Here is a 9524-nt window from a genome sequence, read left to right on the forward strand (position 1 = left end):
AAAGCTTTTTTAAATTATTTGTTTATTTATTTATTTGGCTGCACCAGTTCTTAGTTGCAGCATGTGGGATTTTCAATCTTTGTTGAAGCATGCAAAATTTTTTTTTTTAGTTGCAGTATGCAGGATCTTTAGCTGCAGCATGTGAACTCTTAGTTGCGGCACATGGGATCTAGTTCTCCGACCAAGGATGGAACCCAGGCGTGTTGCATTGGGAGTGCAGAGTCCCAGCCTCTGGATCAACTTTATGCTGAAGATGAGAAAAGTTGAAAATAAGATGTCAGTTGGCTTTATGTGTGTCTGATCTCATTTCCTCTCTGGAAAGCTGGCTGGAGAGTCAGTTGCATGTTAGACCTGGTTGACCAATGAGGATAGGGAAAGGTACAAGAGAAAGCCAGTGACAAACATTTATCCATCTGGGCCTGGGGTTTAGCACTTGAAAGTTCAAAGTGGAAGGATAGTTTCTGTAAAGCCCAATTATGCACAAAATCAAAAGCTAAGGAGATCAGTTAAGAAGTAAGGTCACTGAAGCTAATAGGCCACATGGCAGCCATAAAACTATCTGCCTCCATCAAAGTGAAGCTAGATGCTGTCCCCAGCAAACCCCCAATTCCCAGTGGCTTCAAACAAGTGAGAACCATTTCTCCTTGTAAATTTAAAATCTACTGTTCTTTTCAAGCATGACTCTTGTTGTTCCTTTCTGTGGCTCCACCCTTTATAAGGACCTTGGATCTGCTGCATCCTCTGACTCTTGCTCACAGATCAAGAAAACAGTGAAAGACTGAGTGGGAGAGTATTATGGGATAAGCCTGAGAATGGCATGCATTAATTTGGCTCAGAAACAATTGTCAAGAATTTGGTCACATTTCTCCCAGTAAAATGCAGGGAAACTGGGAAAAAAATATTTCCTGATTTACGTTCTCCTCCAAGAGTTTTATAGAATCTAGTCTTACATTTAGCTCTCTAATCCATTTTGACTTTATTTTGGTGTATGGTGTTAGGAAGTGTTCTAGTTTCACTCTTTTACAAGTGGTTGACCAGTTTTCCCAGCACCACTTGTTAAAGAGACTGTCTTTTCTCCATTTTATATTCTTGCCTCCTTTGTCAAAGATAAGGTGTCCATAGGTGCGTGGATTTATCTCTGGGCTTTCTATTTTGTTCCATTGATCTATATTTCTGTCTTTGACATAAATCACAGCAGGATCCTCCAAGACCCACCTCCCAGAATATTGGAAATAAAAGCAAAAATAAACAAATGGGACCTAATTAAAATCAAAAGATTCTGCATGGCAAGGGAAACTATAAGCAAGGTGAAAATACAGCCTTCAGAATGGGAGAAAATAATAGCAAATAAAGCAACTGATAAAGGATTAATCTCCAAAATATACAAGCAGCTCCCGCAGCTCAATTCCAGAAAAATAAATGACCCAATCAAAAAAATGGGCCAAAGAACTAAACAGACATTTCTCCAAAGAAGACATAAAGATGGCTAACAAACACATGAAAACATGCTCAACATCCCTCATAATCAGAGAAGTGCAAATCAAAACTACAATGAGATACCATTTCACACCAGTCAGAATGGCTGCTATCCAAAAGTCTACATGCAATAAATGCTGCAGAGGGTGTGGAGAGAAGGGAACCCTCTTACACTGTTGGTGGGAATGCAAACTAGTACAAAAACTATGGAGAACAGTGTGGAGATTCCTCAAAAAACTGGAAATAGAACTGCCATATGATCCAGCGATCACACTCCTGGGCATACACACAGAGGAAACCAGAATTGAAAGAGACACATGTACTCCAATGTTCATTGCAGCACTGTTTATAATAGCCAGGACATGGAAGCAACCTAGACGTCCATCTGCAGACGAATGGATAAGAAAGCTTTGGTACATATACACAATGGAGTATTACTCAGCCATTAAAAAGAATGCATTTGAATCAGTTCTAATGAGGTGGATGAAACTAGAGCCTATTATACAGAGTGAAGTAAGCCAGAAAGAAAAACTCCAATACAGTATAGTAACGCATATATATGGAATTTAGAAAGATGCAAATGATAACCCTGTATACGAGACAGCAAAAGAGACACAGATGTATAGAGCAGTCTTTAGGACTCTGTGGGAGAGGGTGAGGGTGGGATGATTTGGGAGAATGGCATTGAAACATGTATGTTGTCATATGTGAAACGAATCGCCGGTTCAGGGTCAATGCATGTTACAGGATGCTTGGGGCTGGTGTGCGGGGATGACCCAGAGGGAGGATAAAGGGAGGAGGGAGGTGGGAGGGGGGTTCAGGAAGGGGAACTCATGTACACCCAGGGCGGATTCATGTCAATGTATGGCAAAACCAACCAATATAATATTGTAAAATAATTAGCCTCCAATAAAAAAAAAGAAATAAAAAAAAAATAGTTCCTGATTTAGACAGAATTTCCTAGCAAACTGTCTACATTATAGAAGGGGAGCATGACTCTTCTTAGAGAGTTAGTCAACCTTGCCAGATAAGCCAAACTAAAACAGCTCAATAAGATAAAGCATCACTAAAAGTGGAGTTCAATGAACTTGGGCAAAATGAACCATATGCCAAACCTGAAACCCACCAGAAACCAGATGCCTCTGGTATAAATACCCCTGCCAATAAGGGTATGACCCAGTTGATAAAATAAGTACCAGGGTAGAATGAACAATGTGAAAAAACTAATCAGAGAACAAACTCCAGCATGAAACCCAAGTTTTCTTTTTCCTTCCTTCTTCTCATCCAAAGACGGGCTGCCTAGCACAAAATTCAATCTGAAAGTGAATTCTACTTAATATCACCAATACAATTTTTCACTGGGCTTGTTCTGCATTCGGTGATAAAAGCAGCACACAATTATTTTCGATTGGACCAATGAGATGGTACCAAGAAGTCTCTGAAGATTGTCTGCTGAGTGCCAGTTGTTAATGAATCCCATTTGTCTTTCTTGATTAAGTCTGCTATTACCCCCGTTTAGTCCTGTCACCAACCCTTTAGCAAGAATTTTCATATCACTGTTTAGATGAGAAATTAGCCTATGAGAGCAGCACTCATCAATCAGATGGCAGTTTATTTAATACAGTTTACAGTTTATGAGTTCAAAAACTCTAGCCTCAGACATTAGAAATGGATCACTGTCCCAGGCAGAGACAATCAGAGGGTTCAATTCACTTGACAAGGATGGAGAAATGACTTTGAATTTAACAGACACACTCAGGGCAGGCCTGCCATATCTCAAGCCTGCAGCTGATATCAGGAGGCTTTTTCTTCTGATTAGGAAATCCCCTTCGGTTTAAGCAAGTGCTCCATTCTGGGTACTTAACCACACCTTTCTACAACACTGCAACCAGAAAAAATTCAAAATGAAATTTTAAAATCGCATCACTTCTTGTGACCAAATCTTTTCCTTCTGTGCAATATTTTGAATAAAGCTCCTATAGAATCTTTATTTGTTCCTTGAAATTATAAAGAACAAGATGTCCATGAAAATCTTAATTTTGCAAAAGGTAGCACTATTCAGTGGCTATGTGTAAACAGCGCAAAAAAAAAAAAAAAAATGAAGTTTTGGCACTTCTAGAACAGAGCTGGATAGCTATGTGACTGCACACACTTAGATGATTCTGGGCCCCAAGAGGATCTTAGGAAACCCAGGTTGGCAGAATGTATTGGTTATTTAATGGTATCAGAGATTTTAGTTATTTTAAGAATTCTCTTTCACATCACCATGTAACAAGCCAGACTTAGAGAACTGCTTCCTATATTATTTCATGTAGAGCTATAGTTCCAAATTTATTTTACCCAAGACTCCCCTTTATGTATTTTCTAAATCAATGCTTTAACAAAAAAGACTGTCATTTGTATACTTGGTTAAGTTTAGAGAAGGAAAAACTTGCAAATCTTTTCTAAGAATCCTCAATTTTTATCTTCCACTTGCTCTGTTGGCCTTAAATCTTAGAAAGAGAAATTTCTTAGAAGGACTTTCGGCAGAGAACACTAGCTACTGTCAGAGCATGTAAACTTTGCCATCACTGACACACCTTGGTGACCCTTTGGAGATGTAACTCCAACTTCTGTGACCTCTTTCAAATTCTTAATGACCCTTTCTGATACTGTTTTCTTTTTTAAAGAATAGGCTAGTCTTCTCCTTAGAATAATGTCTTTTATATTTAGATTGGGTATGTATGCCAAAGAGTAGTTCATTGTAGTTATCCATCAAGTACTATTTCAGTCTCTATTATAATTGTTTTAGCTGTTATTTGTGGTCTCGGGTAAAGAATATATATGCTTATTGTAAAATAGAAATGAGACAACATAGAATTATTTGAAGTAAAAAAAAGAAAAAAATCAATCTCCTTATCAAGTCCTCATTTCCTCTTGCCAAGTATAACCACTTTTAAGGTTGATGTGTATGTTTTAAATCATTTTTATGCATGCATGCCAAAACACTATAATTTTAACAGAAAGACAAGATTATACTATATATGTTGTCCTACAACTTGCTTGCTTTATTCATAAAACATTGTGTTAATTAGGATTCTCCAGAAGAAAACAATATATTTATAATGAGATTTATTATAAGAAATTGGCTTATGCAATTATGGAAGTTGAGAAGTCCCCACAATCTGCACAAGTTGGAGACTCAGGAAAGTCAGTGGTATAAATTCAAACCCGAGTTCAAAGGTCTATGAACCAGGAATACTAATGGTGTTAAGTCCTAGTTTAAGGACAGGAAAAGACTATTTTCACTCAGCAGTCAGGCAGAGAGAAGGAATTCAACCTTCCGCCACCTTTCTGCTCTATTCATGCTCTCAGTGAATCAAATGCCCGCCCAACCGGGGCAGGCAAGGTGCTTTACTGAGTCCACCAATTCAAATGAGAACCTCATCTGGAAACGGACTTAAGATGCACCTCAGAACAATGTTAATCTGACCACTCAGTGTCCCACTCAAGTTGACACATAAAAATGACCATCAGATATAACATCACAACTTTCCATTTCAGTACGTTCATCTAAATCATCTTCTTATTGGCTGCTAAACAGGTGTACAAACGTAACTAAAACATTCCTCTGTCAAAAGGCATTTAAGTAGTCTCCGATATTTTGACTAGAAAAAAACAAAAATTGGACATCTTTAAACTTTTTCCCCTGACCATTTATGTGCAATTCAGACTAGCTGAGTTAAAATCTATGTATTTTTTTTCAACTTTATGTACTACTGGAAAATCTCTGTGAGATAAATTAAGATTTAACACCTTTTAAGTTCTCACACATTATAAAATTCAAACTTTTACAAGCTGATGTTCTTGAACTGGATTCATCTAACTCACAGTTGACAAAGATTTGAATACAGCACAAAACAAAAAACATAAGTAAAAATATGTGCCGTCATTCAACATATTACGGCACATATTGCTACATATTTCTACTGTGCTAAACTAAGCTATTCTGTGGCTGTCTGAATCTCAGAATAATTTATATCAATGTTTCATGAGATTGAACAATGTTCACAGTATTTTGGAAAATGCACAGAAGTAAATCAGAGTGTATTTGGTTTTAAAACTACCTGTCAGTATAGGTTAAGTTATGCCACAATAACAAATTAACCTAAAATCTCATTGATTTAATACAATGATTTGTTCCTTATTTACACTACATGTATATTATATGCTCATAGTACTGCTCAGGTCAGTAGGGGTCTCTGTTCTCCATAGTCTCTTGGGGACTCAAACTGATGGAGTTTCCTCTTCTAATTGTACTTCCTGGAGCACAGGACTGAAGAAATATGCAGGGACATATCTGGTTCCATAGAATCACTACAAAGTAATGTCAGCCTAATTTGCTTTAATACAAGAATTACACTTTTGAAAGCTCCCAGTCAGTGGCCATTGTCTCAAGTACTGCTTCCTCCATGCCAGTGTCTGATAACACTGCTGAAACGCAGCAGTGTGCAAAAATGGTATCTGACGGGGCCACTCCCAGTCCTTTTCTTGTCTTCTCTTGCCATCATCTCTGCTGACCTCAAGCCACTGACCAAGTTCCCATTTGTTCCTCTAGGTAAAAGAGAGTACCATCCCTCTCTCAGAATCACTTAGAAAGGGTTTTCTGCAGCAGCCTATTATCGTTCTTGGGAAATAAAGCTCTTTCAGGTCAATTCACAGGATGACTTGACTTGTAGAAGACTCCTACCCCCTCCAAAGACTTATGATCTAGAGTTAAGCCCATAGATCTCCCCTCCCTTATGATGAGTTCCTTTTCAGGACTCCCTATCACCCCTCCATGCCTCCAACATCAGTGAGTCTGGCAGAAGGAAAAAAAGGAGCAATACTCCTTTCCTTTTTCTCTTAAGACGCTCCTCACTACTGTGAAAATCTCTGAAATCAAATACATGGGAAAGGGCTCTGTCTACCTCAACACCACATTATCAAAAGACCAAATGTCACAGCCTTTGCCCAACTAAATATGTTAAGTGTATTGCTGTTAATATTAAAATATCTCCCTTCCATCCTTTATTCTTATTAACTTTGGCTCCTGCACATCCACAGAAGTTAACCACTGCTACTACACTATGAAGGCAAATCCTTAGACAGTGTTTGTTAGGGTCATAATTGTATGCAGATAAATACATCATAAAGAAGTGTTATTTTTTTTCTGTCTTCATATTAGAAACAAAATACCTCAATATTTCAGATCAAGAAATTAGAAATTCATAAATCTACATGATTTATTCAAATAATTATGAGTATTTCAATTTTTTTTTAATTGGAGGCTAATATTTTACAATATTATATTGGTTGGTTTTGCCATACATTGACATGAATCCTTCCCAGGTGTACATGAGTTCCCCTTCCTGAGCCCCCCTCCCACTTCCCTCCTCCCTTTATCCTCCCTCTGGGTCATCCCCGCACACCAGCCCCGAGCATCCTGTAACATGCATTGACCCTGAACCGGCGATTCATTTCACATATGACAACATACATGTTTCAATGCCATTCTCCCAAATCATCCCACCCTCAGCCTCTCCCGCAGAGTCCCAAAGACTGTTCTATACATCTGTGTCTCTTTTGCTGTCTCGTATACAGGGTTATCATTTGCATCTTTCTAAATTCCATATATATGCGTTACTATACTGTATTGGAGTTTTTCTTTCTGGCTTACTTCACTCTGTATAATAGGCTCTAGTTTCATCCACCTCATTAGAACTGATTCAAATGCATTCTTTTTAATGGCTGAGTAATACTCCATTGTGTATATGTACCAAAGCTTTCTTATCCATTCGTCTGCAGATGGACGTCTAGGTTGCTTCCATGTCCTGGCTATTATAAACAGTGCTGCAATGAACATTGGAGTACATGTGTCTCTTTCAATTCTGGTTTCCTCGAGTATTTCCATTTTGAATATTTCTTCAACTTTACATTTAAAAATTGTACCCTAGGCATATCTCAGCGGATCTCAGTTCATCATGTATCTTATTATAATATGTTGTGTAATTAAAAAAAAACTTTTGTAAACCATTTGGTACATTTCAAAGTCAGAGGCAGGTGTGGCATTCACGATAAGATTTGTTCAAATAATTTATGATTGTGTTTCTCTTGTTTTTGTTGTTCAGTTACTAAGTCCTGACTATTTGCAACCCCATGGACTGTAGCATGGCAGGCTTCTCTGTTCTGCACTATCTCCCAGAGTTTGTTCAAATTCATCTCCATTAGGTCAGTGATGGTATCTAATCATCTTATCCTCTACAGTCCCCTTCTCCTCCCACCTTCAATCTTTCCCAGCATTGGAATCTTTCCCAATGAGTTGGCTCTTTGCATCAGGTAGCCAAAGTATTGGAGCTTCAGTTTCAATATCAGTCCTTCCAATGAACACCCAGGACTGATCTCCTTTAGAATGGACTGGTTGGATCTCTTGCAGTCCAAGGGACTCTCAAGAGTCTTCTCCAGCACCACAGTTCAAAAGCATTAATTCTTCAGCACTCAGCTTTCTTTATGATCCAACTCACACATCGATACATGACTACCAGATAAACCATAGCTTTGACTATATGAACCTTTTTCAGAAAAGTGATGTCTCTGCTTTTTAATACACTGTCTAGGTTTGTCAGCTCAATGAAACTATGAGTCATGTAGTGCAGGGCCACCCAAGATGGTCATGGTGGAGAGTTCTGATAAAACGTGGTCCACTGGAGAAGGGAATGGCAAAACCACTTCAGCCTGCTTGCCTTGAGAACCCCATGAGCAGTATGAAAAGGAAAAAAGATATGACACTGAAAGATGAACTCCCTAGGTTGGTAGGAGGAGAGTGGAGAAATAGTTCCAGAAGGAATAAAGAGGCTGAGCCAAAGCAGAAACAAGGCCCATTTGTGGACGTGTCTGGAGGTGAAAGTAAAGTTCATCGTAAGAACGATATTGCATAACAACCTGGAACGTTAGGTCCCTGAATCAAGGTAAATTGGAAATGGTAAAACAGGAGATGACAAGAGTGAGCATCGACATTTTAGGAATCAGTGAACTAAAATGGACTGGAATGGGTGAATTTAATAATTCAGATGACCATTATATCACTACTGTAGGCAAGAATCCCTCAGAGGAGATGGAGTAGTCCTCATAGTTAACAAAAGAGTCCAAAATGTAGTAAGTACATGGGTGCAGTCTCAAAAATGACAGAATGATCTCTATTTGTTTCCAAGGCAAACCATTCAATATCACAGTAATCCAAGTCTGTGTCCAAACCACTTCTTCAGCCAAAGAAGCTGAAGTTGAACAGTTCTATGAAGACCTACAAGACCTTCTAGAACTAACATCAAAAGAAGATGTCCTTTTTATCATAGGGGGCTAGAATGCAAAAGTAGGAAGTCAAGAAATACCTGGAGTAACAAGTAAGTTTGGCCTTGGAGTACAAAATGAAGCAGGGCAAAAGCTAACAGGGTTTTGCCAAGAGAATGCACTGATCATAGCAAATATCCTCTTCCAACAACACAAGAGATGAGTTTACACATGGACATCACCAGATGGTCAACACCGAAATCAGACTGATTATAATTTTTGCAGCCAAAGATGGAGAAGCTTTATACAGCCAGCAAAAACAAGACCAGGAGCTGACTATGGCTCAGAGCATGAACTCTTTATTGCCAAATTCAGACTTAAATTGAAGAAAGTAGGGGAAAATAACTAGATAATTCAGGTATGACCTAAATCAAATCCTTTATGATTATACAGTGGAAGTGACAAATAGATTCAAAGGATTAGATTTGATAGACAGAGTGCCTGAAGAACTATGGCTAGACGTTCATAGCATTGTATAGGAGGCAGTGATCAAAACCATACCCAAGAAAAAGAAAGCAAAAAGGCATAATGGCTCCCTGAGGAGGCCCTACAAATAGCTGAGAAAAGAAGAGAAGGGAAAGGCAAAGGAGAAAAGGAAAGATATATCTGTTTGAATACAGAGTTCCAAAGAATCAGTTCAGTTCAGTTCAGTCGCTCAGTCGTGTCCGACTCTCCGCGACCCC

This window comes from Moschus berezovskii, chromosome 4, assembly GCF_049115385.1.
Source record: "Moschus berezovskii isolate FMDL1 chromosome 4, NW_MosBer_1.0, whole genome shotgun sequence".
Classification (NCBI taxonomy): Eukaryota; Metazoa; Chordata; class Mammalia; order Artiodactyla; family Moschidae; genus Moschus; species Moschus berezovskii.